Here is a 22,204-nt window from a genome sequence, read left to right on the forward strand (position 1 = left end):
CCAAGGTCACAGTGGAAGCACACAGCAGCAATAGAGGTGGAGTGCAAACTTCAAAATGGTATATTAATACCTAGTCTCTCTATCCACAATATCATTTCCACTGCCTCACACTGCTTATTTATAAGGAACATCCTCACATATTGCAAGATTTAATTTTGTGTTAATGACAATACTTCTCTGATTATTTCTCTTCCTCCAATGCTCTTTGAAAATGTGTTCATCAGGACACAAGAATGTCATCTGTGAGACATTGCTGTTGTCACAATTACTATTCAAATGATAGAAATACACAGAAAAGAAAGGTTTGCCTTTATGAAAGAATCCCTGCGATGGAAAATGACCTCCGGCTGTCAGATGCGTTGTGCTGATTCGCTGCATGATCCAGCATAAGCAAGGCTGACTGTCAGCCTCCAAGCACAATGTGTAGTGTGTCCGGTTACTCTCTCTTTCTCCTACCCCCTGCTCCTAGGCCATGAGGCTGACCTCCTCGTGCAGGGAGTGTGACCTCTGCCAACACATCTGAAATTGGCTCAACAAAGTTGTAGCCAAAATGCAAGGCTCAGAGCACGACTTTCAGCAGCATAAATGGTAACAGGAGAAAACATCTGTCTTTGGAGGCACAGTTACTGCCAAAGAGTGTATTCACCTCCATTCTTATTTAAATAGGGTGCATATTTAAGACTTCACTTGTTTTTAAAGCTCAGTGAGATCTCCAAGGACAGAGGCATGTTGTCAAGCTTTTCTGGCAATTAAAAAAAATAGGGACATTTATTCTGCTGTGATTTGTAGTATGCCATTTTAGCAACATGTGTGCACGTATATATATGCATATATATGTGTATATACGTATGCACATACACACTGGCAGAAAAAAGGACACATGTTGGTATAGTTCATCATCAGCAAAAAGCTGGGATGTCTGAATGATTTGGTAAAGGTATTCTGTGAAATTAGAAAGCTTCTTGTCTCATTAATCTAGATTCACTTAAGTAACCATGTTGAATTCAATCATATGAATGAAAGATGAGGCATCTTGTCCTTGAGTTAGTCCCAGGCACTAGTTACTGTGTGGGTAGAAATGACACAATGTAAAAACAACAAATTTTGTATATTTTACATCCAAATTACTCCAGGCACTTTCAGCATTGCTTCCATTACCTCATCATGTGGAAAACAAGCCAAATGCTGCATTATAGAAAACTGGGCATTCCTGCAGTATGATACTTAAAATGTTGTTACTTCATAGCTGTTATGGTGTGCGTAATACTTATGGTATAGACTGATTTCCACTCAGAAGAGATACATAATCTAAGGATTAGATTAGTTTATCATCCACACCTGTGAATAAGAGAGGGCCTGGAATACAGATCAAAAGGTGTCATGACTTGAAAGCTGATGCAGTGTATTTCTGGAGACGAAGGCTTCTATCCAGAGGGCGACTTTGCTGAGGTCTTGTGACAGAAACACCCAGAACAGCTCTATCCAATTTTCCAGTCTCTTCAGCCTCCACTTATATGTGGAGTCCTGGGGGAATCTTTTCATATACCAAGATGAAGAAAACAGATGTAGTATCTTAGAAGAGAAGTAGGGAAATGGTCAAGAAGTAGATGAGGAAGAGGTCGATATGTTTTCATATCAACGACTAGTGCAATTGGCTAAAATTATGTATTTATTAGTCTTTACTTTAATAGAATTGTAGCTTTTACCCAGTCTTGAAGATAAACGCATTTTAAAGTAATTGAACAGTGCAATGGCAGTGCAGTAAATGGATGAAGATCGGATGCAAAGTTGATTTGCATGCTACACGTGAAATATGCGGTGCTCTGGCTGCTGCTGGCAATTAGTTTTTAAAGGCCATTCCTCTCAAGGATTTTCTGATTTATCATTTATGTTATTTAAAGCTAGACTCTTGCTCTGATGATTCTCATAACAAGGTATTTGTTTATGTGTAGATAACTATATATAAAGCTATCAAATCATGAGGGCTTTTTATGTTACTCAGTTTCTATTTACCAGAGGATACATTCTGAAGGAAGATTTTTTTTTCCCTGTCTCCTACTCAGTGTGCTATAATTAGGATTTGATCATGTTTGCCTGAAAACTTGGAATACTCTTGACTGGAGGGTCTGCCCAGATGTCCCAGATAGTTTTACAGTGCTTTGTCACAGTGTTCAAACCCTATCTGACAGGCTGCCTGTTGAGACACTGACCAGCTGAGGAAATGAAAACTGATTAAAAGCTAGCTGGTCTTAAGTGCACATTAGGTGCTTGTCCTAAGCCTTCCTCTTCTCATGCTAGCCCTGTGCAGATCTTTGCTTTCAGACGCCTGATCCAGCTCCAGTTGGCTTCTTTGGGAAATGTGCTGGGGACTAAAGAATGACGGTCAACAAATGCTTAAGCCACCCAGTTACGATTCAATATAATTGCCAGTAAAGTCAGTACCTATCATCCTTTTGGCTTCAGTGGAAGCTGGATCAGACTGTTAATGCCTCCAGAAAATCTCGTTGGCACTGAAGTTTAGTTGCACATTCGTTGAAGTTTTACATCCAACTTAAAGCTGTCCTTTTGTCCTCAATAAAAGCAATGGCTGTTTAAACTCTCTGTGAAAATCTGATATGTAGAACAAGTTGGAGATTTCTTACCACACAATCAAGGCTAAGTTTATACCTCCCTTTTCACTAATCTAAGATGCCTAAGAGAATTGTGTATATACAGGTCTACATTTTACTGTAGAGCTTAATTGCTGAAAAGGATGATCTATCTTCTAGAATTTTTGTTTGCATTAATAAACTCTCTTGGTAGTTATATAAACATTTACTGTAGTCAATTAATGAAAAGTGCGCTAGTGCAGGTGTTGAGTGTACCACAATAAAATTTTAGCAGTCAAGAGGCTGTTTATTGTACTCAGTCATGTATTGTGTTGTACTCCCAGGTATTGAGACTGAAATGGAACAAGTGAAAAAACAAGATTAGAGCCTCTTAAAATGGAAAATAAGGTGAAGGAAAACATTTCTAGCCACTGTGTCTTCTTTCAGTTGAACAACAATGTATGATTAATTTAGAGGAAACAACATTATTACACCAAGCAGGCTCTCCATGATTTTCTGAGACGTAATAAATACTGTTGCCATAAAAACAATTGAAACCAAGAACTCTTGACAACTCATTTCAAGTCTGGTAGGCTTGAATGTAAACCGAGCTGCCCAAAGAGAGTTGGTGAAAGAGTTTACTTGCTGTAATTGTAATAAAGGAAATTTAAAAACCACAATCTGTTTCAAGTCAAAAAAGAACAACTGAGTATTGTTTTTAACAATTTTTTCCCCCTGTTCTTGGCATGTTTATACTGCTTAGGCAGATGGCTTTATTGGGCTCAGGGTACAGATGCTATTTCTTTTAGATAAGTAAAAGTACAGTTTCTGAACACTTTGGTCCATTAATTCAAAGTCTGTAGTTTTGGATTCTTTGCTTCATAGTGTAAGAAAACAAACCATAAAAGCTAAAAACAAGTCATAAGTAGGGATCAAATCATATAATCTATTTTTTTCTGGTGTTACACTTGATTTGGTAAACTTTACAGCTTAACAGGTTGGACCTGATGTAAAATGTATTTGCTTATTTTATGCATTGTATCTTCATTATTTTTCTCTATCTAATATTTATTCAGAAACCTGGCCCTTCTCTGTTCGGCATGTGATTTTAGCTATAAAAATATTACAAAACATTTTTAAAAGTATGTCTGGGGGAACTGAATGTTTGTGACTGGCATTAAGCTTCCATTTACAAACTAAAATTGATGCTGTTATTATTATATGATATGATCATTATCACATCATCATAACTAAAATTAATGTAATCAAAATAAGATTGAGAGAATTTTTGGTGTAAGCAAAATAAGGATTTCTGCACCAGCTTCTAGATGTTCTGCATAAGTAAAAGTTTTTTTATCATTTTCTTTCCTGAGGTAGTAAACTGCCTAGCTTATCTATGAAGTGGCATTATGTCTGAAGAATCCATTCTTAAGAGTTGCAACTGTGCTGCTCACAGTTTCGCACAGTTTAACCATAGGAGGGAGCCTTTCCTCTTTAAAGGTACAGGGGAGGAGGGAAACCTGGGACTCTGGAAATATCTTTAAAAACAGATACTTATGTGTCTTCCTGCCCATTTTCATTTGGAAGGGTAAATACTTCTTTTCTCTCATAAGGCTGCTCCGGTGCGGTTTCGCTAGTGGGTACATTTACATAGGCCTGCTAGTGCTGGAAACAGCTATGCAGAAACCTGCTCCCAGCAGAGTGGAAGAACATGATAGTACTTTAACACTAATGGGATTCAGTCCTTTTCACAACATAGCTGTGTTGCATAAATATCTGCCAGCATCAATAGAGCTGCTGTTAGAAAGGATACCTGTTTTCCTAATGCTGCATCGGTTGATAGGTTGTACTCTCTTTCTTTCCATGACATCTCTGCCTTTATTAAACACAATAGTTATTGGAAAAGTAAATATTTTGGTTCATTTATCAGAATAAAGTTAGATTTGGCCTTTACACAATGTTTTCACAGTTAAAAGTAAAATTTGTGTTTTAATGGAACTGATTAAATGGATGAGACTCTCTGTGTGGGTATGTTTGAAATATGTTTGTACCTACATTGATTTCATTGAATTGGATCAGAAACTTGATAAAAGAGAGAGGGAGAAATTAATCTGTTGAATTAAAAAAAAAGTGAAATAAATGCAGAAGGGAAATATGTCATTTAGAGAAGAAAATACTGAGGCACTGTTAGAGAGGCTTGAACAAAAGAATGACATAGGATAGCTGACTATTAAAGCTAAATACCCAAATTAAATTAAATTTTAGGTAATTTTGCTTTTTTAATATATATAAATGAGACCTAAAGGAAGATATGGCTACATTTTATGTGAAATAAAACATTCAGAAATTGTTTCCCAGGTTACTTAGGCTCAGTGATTCAATCTGAGCCTTCGTGATGAGCCCAGGTTTCTCTGATGCAGTGACAATCAGGCCTTCCAGCTTTTTCATCATCTTAAAAGCCTGGGCCTGGCTGCTGGAGCTGGAGTGGCCTCTGAACAAGACGAGGGGCTGTGGCAGTGGTGCCGCGGAGTGGGCAGTGGTTGCAGTGCTCAGAGCGAGAACTCACACTAGGCTTGCACCGGAACATGGGTTCTCACTTGTGCTGACCTGTTTCTCCAGCCTTGCCAAGCTGCTTTTCCAAGGCTCTTCCCTTGTTCCTCGAATTTTGGGCCATAGCATTGCTGTTGGGGTCCTCTGCCCATGAAGCCTAGGTTCTGAGATCCATCCTGGATAGCAAACGGGTTTATCTTACGTTATTCTGAACAAATAAAAACCCCTGTGTTCTCTCACTGCAAGAACAGTGAATGGTATTAACTGAGGCATTTCTCACACCTAAGATTCTGCTACTTTCTGTGTGTACATTATTGGATAATGTCCAGATAAAGTCATATGTTATTTTTTCTTGTCATGTGAATGTGATGATAACTCCTAGGAGAAATCTTTAATGAGGGGGTAAATCTGTAACAGCGCTTATGTTACAGCTCACCATGGCAAATTTCTGTTCCTGTGAGTAGGCTTCATGTATGGAGTCTGATCAACTGCAAGACATTGGTGATGCCTGTGTTTGCAGTAGTCTGCAGGGCTGACCCCTGTAAATTATTCATACCATATGCCTATATGCCACTTTCTTCCTTACTTCTCCTGCCTCTTCGCAAATGCACTCAAATTAACTATATTAATTTCTCTTTGCATCAGAAAAATGGGCAAGAATGCCACTATGTAAATCTCTGTCTATATGCTTTCACTGTAGTAATAATCAAAGGTTTTAACCGGAGTTGGAATTCCGCTGTAACACAAACCTCCGAACTACAGGGAAGATACGTGTCTTATCCAAAGGACTGACAGCCTGAGGATTCGAGCCTAGAATTTTTTCTGCAGATGTCTGTTTTTAAGCACCGAAGGGGTTACAAAATCTTGTTGGTGGGGCTTTCAAAGGCCTTTCAGCCTCCTCAGTGTCTTTGTCTGCCCCTATCAGTCTGTCTCTAGTACAGTACATTGTGAGAGCCACCCCTGAGCAGTTAAAGAAATTCCAGGGAATGTCCAAGGCATCAATGTCTGCAGCTATGAGGAAACTGGAAAGCGGAGCATAGCCCCTTCAAACTGTGCAGCAGAAGGACAGCTTCCCATGCTGTCACTCGGGTGATGTAAGAGCCATCTGAGCAGACTCTGAGCCCAGGCTCCCCCACACTCCCTGAGCAGTGCAGGGAGCTGCAGAGGATGGGCTGGATTGCAGAGAATTTTCCTGGTTGCCTATGAGCAGCACCCCACAGTCCAAAATGACTGTGTGGGCTCATCTCTAGCCCTTCTCTGATCTGCGTGCCTCGTATGCCAGAGTACCTGAAATGGTATTTGGCAGGTAGCCTTGGCAATACATTTTCTGTCCAAGTTATAGAGAGTGACATCTTTCTGCTCCTTTTAGCTTATGGAAAGAAGAGAAATGAGGAATTAACCCTTTACAAACCACAGGGAGGGATGCCTGAGGTTGTTCATTCAATCAGCTGTTTTTATTTTGTTCTTCTATCAAACTTTTTGGAAGATTGAAAAATGTTCAGAAGTGCACAGCCTAGATGCACAAATGCTGGGTGGCATGCTTGGAAATTGCAAGCCAGATACCCTCAGTTTCACACTTGCACCCCTAATGTAAACCTCAGCTGAACTGCTGAATCCTTACTTTCATCCAACTCAGAAACAAAAGCAAAGCGAGAGTGGTTTCAGACTGAGTCCATGGAGACCAAATCCAGAGGAACGGCTACTAAGAAAAGCCTTAGCAAAATGAAATACTGACTTGAGTAGTTCTTGCTGGAGTGACTCCGCATAACAATCTCTATTTCTTACTTCTTTTACTTCAGCTGACTCGCCTTTTATAGTTTCCCTCTCTCAGTAACACCAGTCTCCTTCCTTCTCAACAATTCTCTGCTCTTCCAGTCTGCAGAATTGTCATCACATGGCTTTCTCAGAAGACAGTTCCTGTGACATAGTTAAAGAATAGTCCTCAAATTCAATATGCTTATGTTATAGGCTGGCTATACAGGCATACCTCGCTTTATTGTACTTCGCTTTATTGTGCTTTGCAGATATGGAGGTCTTTACACATTGAAGGTTTGTGGCAACCCTGTGTCAAGCAAGTCTATCAGTGCCATTTTTCCAAAAGCATGTGCTTACTTCATGTCTCTGTGTCACCTTTTGGTAATTCTCACAATATTTCATGCAATATTTTTTTAGACATAATGCTACTGCACACCTAACAGACCATCGTATAGTGTAAACATAACTTTTATACACACTGGGAAACCAAAAAAATTGTGAGACTCGCTTTCTTGCGATATTCGCTTTATTGCAGTGGTCTGGAACCGAACCCGCAATATCTCCAAGGTTTGCCTGTATGTATAAGAACATTAAACAGCTTTACCTTTGAATAGTAAAGTTTTAATATTCATTGAGTACATTAGAGAGTTGTTTAAAGGACACACTCTCTGTAGCCTCTGGTGACTCTTTATGGAACTTCTGCCTCTAAGCTGTATGATGTGTGTACCACTCAGGTATGTATTTCCTTCTGTTCATGAAGATATGCTGCTTCCATTTTCTACACCACTTCTAAGAATTATTGAAAGTTTCTTTCTAAAACCAAGTCAGCAAGCTAAATCAAAGAACTGCACTAGGCTGCACTAATCAGTCACACCAGTGATTCTCAGAGCTTAGCAACCTTTAATGTTTAGTTTTGCTGGAGTCATCTCCAGTGCAATTGCCTGCACCATTCTGCTTGTGGGAAAGAGGATTTGAAATGCACTTATAATTACTATTAAAAATGTAGAGCTATTATCCAAATGTCCTTGCCTTATGCTTTTTTGTTAATCCAAGAAACACAGAAGGGAGTCAATGTAATGCAAATAAGGTAAATTCAACATATCACACAGACAAAAAGGGAGCAAATAGAGGAAAAACTATGTAGCAGAGCATGTAAGCTTACTGATATTTTCTAAAGATCAGACTTCCTTCACGTATTTGTCATTAGTCTGAAAGTTATGTTCTGCTATGAGCATGAAAAAAATGAGTGCTTTTTAAGTGCTTGCTGTTTTTATTGTTGTGTCCTATTCTGAGGTTTTTTTTTCCTATGCAAACTGTTTTTAACTGGCTGCCAGATACAAGAGTGACTTTAATTTTCAAACTGAGCGGAGCTCATTCACTCTCCCGTTTGACAGGTAGAACTCTTCTCATTTGTACTATATCATAGTTAATTACACACGTGATAGTATGAACTTTGTTATTTAGAGGTGATAAAGTGGTCCCTGAACTGGTCTTGTTCTTTATAAAACATTTAATGTATTTTCTTCTTTATAATGTGAATGTTCTCAGATTGTTAGAGAGACAAAGAAACAATGACAGCAGCTTAGAAGCTGTAATTGAGAGAGAAATGGTTCACAAGTACAGCTTTTAAAAGACTCCTTTTTAAGGGGTGACATTCACACCGCATGACTTTTGCCATGCTACATTCCCACCTAAATCTTTGAATGGGGCTCAGCTAAAACAAGTGTGTAATTCTATGGTGGTTCTCAGAGAGAGAGAGAAGTCAGTTGCATAGGTGAAACAACAAGCTAACTGCAAATATACTTGTATATCAATCTCACAATTTGTTTTTTTGATATCAATCTCCTATTTTCATCTGCTTATCCTTCAATATTTTTATAAGTTGGGTACTACTTCACAGAAATTCTACAGAAAAATATATTCATAAATATGAAAGTACATAAATACTGTCATCTGAAACAAAGTAAATTTTTTTGGAAAGACAATAGCATTTTTTGAAAGTATAAATAAGAGTCACATATATTTGTGACTAATTTTTGCTGTTTTAGGGACTTCATATTTTTTAATGGATTCCAAAACTAGAAACGATAGCAACATAATTTGTGTAATAACAAATATAAACTATATAAAAAACTTGATCTCAAACAAAGTGTAAACTAGTCCTGGGGTTCAGAAATAATCTTCCAGAAAGTAGGGAGACTATTCATGGAGTGCACTAATGTGGACCAGCAGAAACTTGGGTTTCCTGCCAGAGACTTCCTTGGTCCCAGTCATTTGGCCTCAGTTTCCACCAATAAAATCAGAGACTTGAGATCCTCCAGTATTATCGTAATGGACCCATATGTATGACATGATTAGATGAACATGCAGAAACAAAGACATGAGGTTACTGGGAATCTGTGTTCCTCTTTAAGGAAATAAGAGGCTTACTCCATATTTTAGGATATAATGTTAATGAGCTTGAGCCTATGGAAGGCTGACTTACATTTTAGGGAACTGATTCATCTTTTTCATCTTTTTCATCTTTTTCAAGGAAAGGCAAATTCTTCAAGAGTTTTGTGTAAACTGATAGGTTTTCTGTTCTGTTAATCTTTTAAAAAGATTTCTCATCTCATTTTAGCAGAGAGTCTGCATTCAAATACTGAATTCAAAGACAGCAATTCATTTTTGAATATTTCTGACTCCTCTGATATTTTGTTATAATTTTTATACAATAAAGAATGCCCACTGCAATGGTTTGCTTTAGGTTACTTAGGCCTTTGTGAAGTAAAGAATTATCTAAGATTCCTGGTAAAGCAATTAAATTAATATAGTTAAAAGAAAATTCACAAAGTTCCAAGTCTTCTTCGGTCATAAATGAAACAAATAATAAAATTCCTTTCGTCCTTCCTTCCTTCCTTCCTTCCTTCCTTCCCTGCTGCTCCTGCTGCTTGCTTAAACTAAAATAAGATTTGGAGTAAACTATTGTCATAAATTCCTCTCCTTGGACCCTCTTCCTGATCACCTCCTACTCTCAAACACCAACAAAAATGGAAGGGGATTCCCCCAATTTCCCAACTTTGAGGCAGGAAAAAGATGTTCCAGGCATTTACTGCACACGTTTGGTTCATTTTCATTGTTAAAATGTCTCTGTAGGGTGGAAGATCTTCCTCTGCTCCCTTCTCCTCCTTCAGATAAGCAATAATGGGGAGACAGAGCTGTGAAGTCACAACCCATATTGTGAAAAAAAGATCTCATCCATCAAACTGTCACCTCAGTTTTTTGTCCAGGGTCACAGAGGAACAAAGTCAGCTTGTGTCAGGTTGAAATAGCATTGGTAAGTGTTAGTGTGTGTGAAGCTGGTGTTTTGAAGTCTATTTATTTTGTTTGAAAGGCCCAAACAGCATGCTGCCGAGCAGAAGAACAAGCAGGAGGAAGTCTCCGTATAAATTATTACTGTACTGGAAGGCTCACAGCCATCATTTAAGATGTGAAATTATGCCATCTGCTTTTCTAGGTCTTTGATTTACTTTGTGGCAGCTGTTTAGTTCTGGGTCTCAGCATATCACAAAAAGGTAAAGCTTACATTAAAAACTAGTATGACAAAAACATTATTTTTAACAAAGATGTAAAGCTTTCTTGTAAAGTAGAGAATATGTAGAGTATGTTATCTTGATATCTATGGCATGCTTTCAAGACAGATTATCTGGAAAAAATGCTGTCGCTGGGAATGTAGATAGAAATCTTTCTTCATCCTAAAAAATGCAGTAGTTTTTTCTGATTATATCAAAAGCATCTGGGGGAGGCACCGATGCTTTCTGTACTGTTTTTAATTTTGGTGAGTCCTAATGTTATCAGTTTCATGTCTGCTGCTGTCTTTTTACTTTTACACATTTTGATTATTTGTGATTTGATATCTGGAGGGAACACCTTTGTTGTTATCCTCCTGTTTGAAATATTTAAGGTTTATTTACATGTTCGTTTAAAAAAATTCTTAGGCCCAATAACAGCTTTAGGAAGTCACACAGCTAATTAAAAACAAAAAGCTAAATACTTTGGTGCCAGCTGACTGAGATACAAACAGGGAACTCTCACAAGTACCAAGGGGTGTGCTCATTCCAGAAATCAGCGGCTGAGAGGGTGCTGAATGGGGATGTGCACTTTTTCTTGCCTTGTCATGGAGCGCTGTTTGCATGGACTTTGCTGCCTGCTGCCCAAATGACCAGTGCGGAGGCTAGCTTGTTTGGATACCCTCTCTGAGGATTAGCATGCTGCAATGGTTGAATGCCAGCAGAATCTCTTCCCCCACCTCCCAGGAGGCTCATTTCTGCTGAAGTCATTTGGTGTGTGCTTCTTTTTCCTGTGTGAGGATTAGGGAATAGGAGAATGGCTTTGTGAGGAGACTCGGAGAGAGGGAGCTGAAGAGAAGCTAAACAGAGGGGACGAAAGACTTCAGCCTTTCATAGTTCTTTCAGCCAATTCATTCTGAGAGACCAATTGCATGTGATACGGCAGCTGGGGGTTTTGTTCTCCTTTCAGCCCTATACTGTAGGAGAAGCTGGTAAGGTTATTTTTTTTCCCTTGTTCTACTGTTCCACGATGCTATTGTAATTGCTTTATTGAAGTGATTGTTTTGTGAGGAGGGGAAGTTGGTTAATGATGCTGAGGGTCCCCTGCATTGTCTCTGCTTTGTGCAGCTGCACAGTTTGTGGAGAGGCACTGTTTACAGTAAAGGGGCTGGTTTCCGTTGAACAACTTTGCTGCTATTTTTCCAAAGTTGTTTCAGCCTTTCTTTTGGCAAAGCTAGGAAAATAAACAAATAAAGGGGCTCGCATGTTTAGAAATGGGTAAATTTATAGAGACTACAATTTGTTGAAAAAGCTGTTCTGCCTAAATCCGAGTTTCAGATGTTCTGTCTTTGATGTTACCAGATTTGTCACTCTTCTGGATCAATTCCAAAACTGGGTTTTATGTGAGAACCTTCTCTCACAAATCTTTTCTTCATATTTTCAGCAGAGACAAGATACTTGAGTTCATAGCCAAAGTAAACAAAGAAAAAGGTATGTGTGGAAGGTGGAAATAGCTGGGGAAAGCAAAAGTCCAAGAAGGAACCTGGAATTAAAAAATAAATGAAGGAGCACTAAATCTTGGCACTAATTTTTTGGCAGAATGCTCCCGATCGGTGTAATGCAAGCATGTGGTTGGGGGGGGGAACATAAAGACTCTTTCAGAAGATTCAAGATACACAGGTGCATATCCTGTCTAACTGCACTCTTCCAAAGAGGGAGTTTTCAGACTTATCCTCTTTTGGGAGGAAAAAAAGGAAAAAGAAAAAGAAAAACAGAAGATATTGGCTATCCCTTACCTTTCCCCTCTTCTTGTTATTTTTAGAATAGTGATTTGTATTTGTCTGAGTCTTTTCTTTCCTTTCATATCATCGTGGGAAACTTTAGCTTGAATTGGTTGGACATATGTGAGCGCAGCTTGGGGCACACCAAGCCTATTCCACAGGCAGGCTATGAAAATCCTTCTTGTGGCTCAAATGAATTGTAAAGGCCATAATTACCAACAAAAGTTTCTTTTGTGGCCATTCAAAAATCACAAACAAGGTAAGGGCGAATGATTGACAACAGTTACACTACTGATTGACAGAGAACCAAAAACTTGGTCCGTGACTTAGTATGTTAGTTTTTCAAGAAGCGTTGCCCTTCTTCACTATTATTCAGTTCTTTCTGGTGGACAATTCCCAACTTCCCTATTGAGTTTAAAATGTCTATCTAAAGTGCGTCTTTGTAATTACTGCCTATAGTCTGTATGTCTCTTTTCAATGATATGCTTATTTGTTGATGCTGAAACAAAATTGATAGATGCATTTTAACCAGACCTCCATGAAAGAACGTGTATATTTTATATGCTTTACATACTTAGCTATTGATTTCAGCTACAGATTTCACTGTTACAAAGTAATGAAGTGCCACATTCAAGTCCGGCAAATTTATAGTCACAGTTCTACTTGTTAATAATGGAAGGCGCAAGGATATCAATGTGATTACTCATCTGAGTAGAGATTCGGAGACTCATTTCCCATTCATGAATGAAATGGTTTAGGAAATGTGCAGTTACTATGGTTCTCTTTTGGCTTAGAAACAAAAATCTCCATTAAAACGACAACTAATGAGATTTGTTACAGAGGTCTAAGGATAGACAAATACACTGATTTAATATAAGAACGTGTTAGACTCTTGACAGTAGTATTTCAAGAAGAATGATAAAAATGTTCTTTCTCTTTAGCTTATTAACAGTTTTAGAAGCAAGAGAAACATAAATCACCTCTTTGTGCTGCACCACTAGATACACACATGACCCTTGAAATAGCAGCACAAGTATGAGTTACTCCTCCTTTTGAGAATAAAAGTTAATTTAGTGTGGTCTTTATCACATACTCCTCCCAACTCCTACCAATAAATGTCATTTCTGCCAAATGACAACAGGGTCTGTGTTTAGTAAACTGACATTTCAGGTTAGGCTACTATTGGCTTTCTATAGACTAAGGTACAGTATCTGGACTACAGAGCATGCAGAGTGTTTATTATTTTCACATCCTTGGTTTCATTGCAAGCAAACAAGGCAGGGTGGGTTCCTGGGTCATTAATACATCAGTTTAGGCTCCTTGGTTCTCTAGTGGAGAAATTACTCTGGTTCAGTTTTTCTAAACTCTTAAGTGACATCCTTTAATTTATAGAGGTAAAGGAGTGTGTTTGCAGTTATGTCTTCCCTAGTTCTCAAGAATTCTAAATTTCCAAGTGCGATTTTGAAGAAATAATGCACTAATCTGACATAAAATAATTCACAGTGGATATCCATACATCTTGATGGTAGTGGAACTGCACTAACATTGTTGGTCCCAACAAGAGAGTCCTAAAATTAACTGTCTGAAACAGAACTGTGGTTATCCTATCATTTTATTATAAAGCAGAAATACATATATTTTTATATGGCAGTTATTGCTGGAAAAAGGGCTTCTAATTGCAAATGAAAGATCACCACCAATATAACATTTACACATAAATGAGAAGTAAATCTGGGCTATAAATGTCTTTTATTAAATTAAACCAAGACAAAAGCAATTCCAAAGGTGAAGGGAAACACATCTAACTAAACTTAACATCCATTTACTCATAAAATTAGAGCAATCTAAATGTATTCTAGCACTCATTAGCTATCTGCTTTTTGTCACATAAATACACAACTGGAAGGTTTGGACAGATGAAAACTATAATATTGCTTCTTGAAACAGATAGGCAGTTCTATGAAAGAAAGCTTAAGGTTGCAGTTGCCATACTGGTACTGTGATGCAAGCTGGTGAAATTTAAGTAAGCTTTTTCGTATTTCTTAGTCTAGACTTCACAAAAAGTCCATATTGCCAGAAAAAAATTGTGTGTTTTTTCTGTATGCATACATATACATATATGCATGAATATAAATTAGTGGCAACATACTGAAAAGCAGTAGGTACACTGAAGATAAATTTTCAAGTTGTTCTTATTAGTACTCTCCCCTCTCTGCATCACAGTAAGAGATGTTATTTGGCCTGACCTATTAAGACACATGCTAACATCATGCATCTTCCATGTTAACTAAATGCTTTCTATGATCATTATTACACAGATCTACAAAACATATGCTCAGAGCTCTTGGCTACCCATCTTTCTAGAAATAACTACCAGAAGTGAATGTCACTGTTAGTCAGGCTAAACACAGTGTAAAGGAGATCTACTTTCCGTATCCTTAACTGGCAGAAAACACTTCTGGGCTCTCATGGGAAGTTGCCATTTTACAAGCACTAAACAGCAGGAGGTCCAGTCTGGTGGAATAGGATAGGAATTAAAGAATACGGCTCCCCCTTGACTTCCTGACAAAACAAGAGATTTTTGAATGTTGCTTCAAAATAAACTCCTTTTTTAAAAAAAAAATTGCTGTGAAAGTAGTTAGACCTTAATTCAGCCATTCTTACACAAGAAGTAATAGAACATATGGCAACATGCAGAATATTTTGTTTTGTTATATATATTTAAATGAGATATATAGTTTCTAATTAATTTCCTGCAATTTTCAAAACTTCCTGTGTGAGTTCTGATGCATCTTTTCATTACATAAATCCTCCAGCATCTCGGAAGTGCAGCCTATTTTATAGCTTGGGGTTTGCTTGGTTTTTTTTTAAATCCAATATAAACAGAGAGAAATTTGCCTACTGAGTAGAAGATAATCTGCAGGATGGTTTGAGTGCAAGAGTTGTGGCAGACTGTAATGTATGATTGAGGTTTTCAAAGTTCACAAACATCACAATACCTGCCTAGGATCTGTCTCAGTGCTGTATGGCCATATTTCATTATCTTTGAAAGCCTATAACATGAGTACATGTTTGTTGTCTTTTCTGGTATATATCTTCCATATTAGAGTTCTGAGTCTTTCAGAAAAGCAATATCCATTTTTATTATAAACTTTCAGGGTCTAACCGTTTTACTTCCATTGTAAGATAAAATTCAGCCACATGATGTGGCAGGCTGAGCAGGATGATGTCTATCAAGTTCTCATATTTGATGCAGAATGAAATGACTAAAAGTTATATGGTCTTATCCAATTAAAAGTGGGACTGAAATGTTAATGGTCCTTTGGCTGACACTTGGGGAAAGACCACTAAAGATTTACTAAGGGGAAAGAACTATTAACTTTCAACCATACCTGAGTCTGTCCAAGCTCAGCACACAATTAGCTGACATATGTCTAGGTTTGTAAGAGATTTTGAAGTTTTCTGGATTATGCGCAGACAGAAAAAGAGACAGATTATTTTTACTTCCATGAAGAAACTGGAGTTCTCATACGTGTCAGTGCTAAGTAAAGGAAGCTAAGGGTCAACCTGTCAGTCAAAACTCATCTACATTAGAAAAATGTGCAAAGCATTTGGGGTTTTTTTTATGCGCTGCTAGTCCTTCTTGTCCAGAGCAATCAACTGTAGAAATGTTGTAAACTGAGACTTTGAGATTCCCACTGCTTTCAGAGCATTCTCAGATGACATAACAGTAACAATGAGTTTTGAATGCCTGTGCACCTCTCCCATGGTTGTCTCAGACTACTCAGTAGGTGGGTTGGTGAAGGTGGGGTTATGTTAGGACTGGGACAACAATTGTAACTTCTAATTTTTTCCATTGAGTTTAGCTGGGTCAGATTTAGGTAGTTATTGACTTATTTTCTTGCACACTGTGGAAGAGATGAACTCACTCTGCTGATACTAGTGAAGTGTCCTACAAAGGGAGCTCACTTGTCTGCTGGAAGTTCTGTCAATGACATTTTTGCTTCTGCAGTTTCAAGAACGTATATCAGACTTCGCAGTGGATGTTATTCCCATTTTCAAGTCTATTTGTGTAGCTCTGCTGCTTTTTGCAGTCTGTTTCTATAAATTGCCTGGAAAGATGATTTTGAAATGTCAGTAGATGCTGAGAGAATGGTACAGTGAAACCTGAGAGCATGTATAATACAACTTGGGTGGGATTCAGTTTCAGATAAAGTTCCTAAACTTGGGCATCTGTGTGTGAATGTCTACGTGTGATTCAGCCCATATGACACTAGGTACCTATGGCTCAGTTCAATCCCTCCAACACAGGCATCTAATGCCCTTTGAGGTGGCATAAGGTACCTGAGATATCCACATGGGGCTGGCAGATATGACACTGGGTATATGGATACGTTGCCCTTCTGGAGAAGTGGGCATGACAGGGCATTTGAAATAATGCTAGGCACCTATGTCCAGGCCTCTGAATGGAGGCTTTTTATCTCACCAGCTCAATAGGTCTTCAGGTTCCCCTGCTTTGGTTGCCTAGATCATCACTGGCTACAGTGAGAGCTTAGGCAGTGAGCTCCTCTGTAAACAGCTATCCATAAACCTCTAAATTTTGATGTCATAGTCTGAAGCTGAATCGTACTCTTCATGGCATAATTTGAATAACTGGTATTTTTTGACATCATTTTGTTATGGCAATTCTCTGGAAGAGAAAGAGCTGAGTTATTTATGCACCAAAATTAAAGTGTTCCTGTTAATTATGGTAGTAGGGGAGAAGAAGGAAAGCAGGAAGGAAGGGGAAATGGGTATTCATCTTATCTTCTGAAGGCATTTAATTTGAATGCCCAAATTAGGACACAGGGCTCCTTTGTAGTTGAGACAGAAATATAGGCCTTATCTGAATAGTCAAAATTCTGTCTAAATCCCTAGCCAGGGAGGAAACATAGATACCTCTGAAAGTCTTTGCGAACTGATTTATGTAGCCTTGATAAGATGTTGAGCTGGTAATGTCTAAGGATAGCCAACAGAAAACATGCGGCATATCCACTATAGCTTGGGTCATCGGAATATGACATACCTTCAAAAGGTTATTCGAAATATCGAAGTTGGCATAACAGCTATCTTAGATGATTTGTCTTCTAGAATTGTCTTCTAGATACGCCTCCCTCTCTTCATCGACTGTATAGGCTACTGACTCTAACAAAATTAGCTGAGGAGAAGAATGCTTTCCTTTTGTTTTGCCCCACTTTCATGATGTCCTTTTGCTGAGATACGTTTAAACTTCCTAATTATGTACACTTATATATAGAATTTCTGTTTAATATACTCTTGTGTGTGTAGAAAGAAAAGAATATGTTCCCCAGAACACAACTCTTTTGTGCATGCCAAAAAATAATTTCCCCAACTGAACATTCTAAATTACAAGTTCAGTTATTGTGTGTTTTCACGCCCATAATTTGAGCTCAGATGGTAGGGCAATTGCAGGAGAGAGTTTACCGATTTACATGTTAATCAAGCACAGTCTGATGGACGATAATTAACATAGGCTCAGTCAACATCTTAATTAGCCACAAGCCCAGCATCTTGGATTGGTACCCATCTTCCCAACCCTGAGAATTTTTTTCAGAGCAAGTACAGGTTCCTCAGTAAGTGTTTTCCATAGCATTGTTAAAACTAAGACCTTAATAACTGATCTAATGAGGGATATTAGTTAAAAACTGCTTAGCCTCATGTAGAACACCTGAGGTGGCATAGGATCTTCATTAGAGGACAGATTCCAGTCAGTTTGTAAGCCAGATCACATATGATATTGAATAATGGTTTGTGTCAAAATCAAATTCAGCACAAAATACACTTTTTAAAGATTGTGGATGGTTTATCTGATTGATTAATTCCACACGTCTACAGCCCCAGGAATCTTTCTGTGGGAGCCCTCATGGAATCAGGATAAGAACAATTCAAGTATGCCTCTGTAGCTGAGTAACCTTTCTGGGCAGGCCTTCAACTCTGCTAACAATGTCTCTCATGATACTTTGTCTAAAGGGTTGCTAGTCTGCCGCTGATTTATTTCACAAGTTAAAAAATCAACTTTCTCCATATAGATATGTTTTAAAAATCCTTGAAAACTATCAAATACTGTTTTCAGAAGCTAGCATTTCTGAGGCCTTACTCCCAGCGAGACTAGGAGATGTTTAGAACTTTTCCCTATTTAATTCCTTGCTGTACATCTTTCATTGCTGCAAAATATACAGAGCGATATGTAGAAGGAAATGTTCAGTGCATATTTGTTTTTATTTTTAAAAGGAATATCCTGTTATAAAGTGTTTGATTTTAGTGGGAAGAAGTTCTTTGGATTGTAAAACCAGAAACTCTATGGCCCTGGCATTATACATGCCTGCTATCACAAGACTGCAGAATAAAAATGCAAAAGAAAGTAACACGTACACTGTGTGCAGTTCCTCTCCTTCCTTTCATATTAGTTACTGTAAGAGCAGCTGGAGCTGACAAAGATAAAAACATCTGTCGTTTTGTTTGGAACTGACAGTTTAGCAGAACAGAGAGCAATTTATGACTGTATATTTTCTGTTGTCCTCAGGCATAACATTGTGATTTTCCTACTTGGGTACTGAGGAGAGGTATAAACAATATTTTGTATGGTTACCAGTCACTATATTAGTGCCACTAGGATGTTTGCATGAGATGTTTCTCCAGCCTTTCACCCAGGAGATTGGTATTGCAGCCTCCAGTACAGGAAGCCTTCCCTCATTAGAGAAATAAAGGAAAGATTCCCTGAGATCAGAAACACTTACAAATTATTGATATTTCTTACCAAAACAGTTAGAATTTATTAGTGGAAAAGATGCAGGAAGCCTCCTTGGTCTATTCTCCTGCCAATGCCTTATTATTTCTCACACCTTTTCAGAGGCTTCATTATATCCCATCCATCCTTGTAGGCTTTAGTGACAGTCTTGTCTGTTATTTACAGGACTATTTTCTTGGTTTTAAATGTTCACTTAACTTCATGCCTCTATTTCTAGTACAATTCATCTTGCTCCCTTCAGAATACTTCCTTTGACTGGTGATAGAAGTTGTATGTAATTATAAAAATGGTTTTATCGCATTCCTGAAGATACTGTAAGTTTCAGATGAATGGTAAGAATTTGAAACAAGAAAAAAGTAGTCTTTATTTACTACTGTGCTGAAACTTTTTTGTGAAAAATTAACCTTTTAGGTTATTTAAGCCCTAATGTTTACCAAAGTAACATAAAAATTTAATGTCTTGGAATACGCTGTGTTGAAAATTGCCTTGACAAACAGTACTTTAAATATATCAGGCTAAAAGAAGGGAAATGTTAATCTTCATACAGGCAGTCATTGAAAAGTATTCAGCAGCTATCTACAGTTGCCATATTGCATTATTGCAGCTGTTTCCAATATTTCTTAATCTAAGGATAAAGAAATAGTTGGGCACAATCTTTTTTTAGCGTAGACACATAATAGAACTGCTATTGAAGTTACTGCAGTCTACAGATGTCATGTAACTGAAAATGGCTGTTAGAATGAGTAACATGGCTATATCTAGGAAAACTTGGTTTTTAATGGTTGAAAAACCTAATGGAAAGCAGCCTAATAAAGGAGACCTTTAAACTTAGATTCCTGAGGTGTTTTTGATATCAGAAGTTAGGGTATTTTACTTCTGTTTTAGTCACAGACAATAGCTCTGGAAATTCTGTTCCCTCTGTATCCAGAAGGAACCTCTTCCAACCACAGGTTGAAAGTTTTACACTTCGAACAAGGAACATAAGCAGAGGTGACTGTGCTTGCTCTCCAGTCTCTCTTTTTATAGACCCATATTATTAGTGTGGTCTATATTACTGCTCATTCCCTCTCTTTCTGATTCAATCCTGGATAATTAATTAAATATAGGAATTTATCTCTCCTAACCTCAGCAATCAAAACGTTAGATAGTTTCATAGATAATTATGGAAGAAAGAGGTAGGTCATTTCATCCTACATACCTTCTGGAGGTTCTTGTCTTTCCCCATTATAGAAAGAGCCTAGATGCTTAGACCTAACCCTTAACTGCGAGGTTTAAAATATAAACAAGTTAAATATCTCCTTTAATGATTTAAATTTTGTGTCATTACAATGTTAATATGTGAAGATTACCTTAAAATTTAAAGAAAGTGGAAGACCATCTCTAGTCAGACAGAGCAAAAAAGTTTTTAAACAGGAGAAATATCCAAAATATTTAACCACTGTTTGGAGTTAACAGGTACCAGCAAGGAGGGTTTACCAATGTAAAACCTATTTTTCTCTGGATAGTTCTAATTTTGGTGCATATTTTCAACAATTCCAGAGCATTGTTTTTCTAATTTTTTTGAGTCTTCAGATTAAATACTGAAATCAAGTGAATTAAATAAAAAATAAAATAAAATATTAAACTATGATGAAGTGATATGAGCAGTGTTTTCCTAAGATTAAGAAAAGGGCGAACTGCTGTTCTCTACTATATTACAATAATTTCCCATTTAAGGGCTTACAAGGTACTTTAAAAGAGCAAAAAATCTTAAAATTTCTTGTACCATATAGAGAATTCATTGTGTTAATGTATCCCAGTAATCAGTCATCCTCCCAGAAGTACTTAAGTAATAACACTATAATTAACTTGCATTTACTCAGTGTTTGTCAATATGAGCAAATCTGCACAAACTGCTCCCATTTTACAGAAAGGGAAACAAAGGCAGCGGTTGTGTTTTGGCCATGATTCTGGTATTCCTGAGCCAAGAAAATCGCTAAGGTTAAGAGTCAGAGCACTGGACATCTTTCAGGATGATCCGCCCTCCTCTACGAGAAAAGGTTGCCCTGGAATCAGTCCCAGGGAAACATATTGGGAGAGCAGGTGTGTAGCTACTGAAAAGAAGACACGGCTATTTGAACACTATTGTAGTCATTAACAAGGTATCAATTAAGCTGAACACACACAGAAAGCAAATATTTATGTGACTGGTGATCGTGCTGGAAAAAAAGTGGAAAACTGGACAAGAATGCCTACATTTTAACTTTCTTTGTTAGGTGTCTAACTCCTCCTGTTATGCTACTTCTGTGCTTCCGTCTTGCTGTAGAACTATGGGATTGGGAAATGCTAGATCAAACTGAGAAAGGTAGAAGTAAAAAAAAAATCAGCTAGCCAAAAGAGAACAGGCCAAGGAAAACAACCAGCTGTAGTCGATACTGTTCAGTGTGAAAAAGGTGTTGTTAATTCTCTTCTTTTTTCTTCCTTTTTTTCTCCTTTTTTTTTCCAGTAGGAGATTATTAAAGGGCTTTATAATCTTTCCACATGGGTATAAAAGACATTCTGTATCTTGATGTATCTCTATGAATTTGAAAGATATGAACTCTGTAGGGGATACTACTGTTGGTTTTACATCATTAATGTTTCCCTTCATTTATTTCTGCAGAATACCTGCACTGTCTCTTAAAGTGGGAATTGCCTGGGGTGATAAAATGAATCTTGAATCTTTGCACCTGACTCCATGTGAGGTTATAAATTAGTCATGGGCTAGGAAGGGAGAATCTTAAGCATTTCTATCTCCCATAGAAAAACTGACCTTGGGGTCACTAACCAACGAATGAAAAACCTGAACTAGTTAACAAGAAAACAATTAATTATTTACACACATGTGGGTATTTGACATTAGCATCCTTTGAATTAGAAGTCTTTGTTCTGCTGTATTTGTTTCTGCTTTCAAGACTCTGTAGCTAAAAACTGAGTTCAGTCTGGAACCAGGAAATATGTAGAAAACAAAGTATGAGTTAAAGCAGGGTTATGTGGGTTCACTGCTTTCGGTGTTTCAAAGGAAACAAAGATTAAGCTATCTTATTTCAAAGCTACAATAACGTAGAATCACCAGTAGTAACTTACTATTGTCCATATGCTGGTTTATTATTCTACCACATTCAAGACCATGCTGAAGTAAATACATTTACTGAG

The 22,204-nt window shown here is 37.6% G+C and overlaps 1 protein-coding gene across 2 annotated transcripts in view; it reads left to right on the plus strand.

The window, feature by feature from the left end:
• MID1 (midline 1) overlaps positions 1–22,204 on the plus strand; it is a 260,488-nt gene that overhangs the window by 54,733 nt on the left and 183,551 nt on the right. The window contains exon 1 of one of the 2 annotated variants that reach the window (XM_064500444.1): positions 11,413–11,433. The exons of the other annotated variant lie outside the window; for it this stretch is intronic. The gene's annotated coding sequence lies outside the window, so the exon portion shown is untranslated. Of the gene's footprint in view, positions 1–11,412; positions 11,434–22,204 lie in introns of those variants that run through there. 2 annotated transcript variants of the gene reach the window in all.

This window comes from Dromaius novaehollandiae, chromosome 1 (assembly GCF_036370855.1).
Source record: "Dromaius novaehollandiae isolate bDroNov1 chromosome 1, bDroNov1.hap1, whole genome shotgun sequence".
Classification (NCBI taxonomy): Eukaryota; Metazoa; Chordata; class Aves; order Casuariiformes; family Dromaiidae; genus Dromaius; species Dromaius novaehollandiae.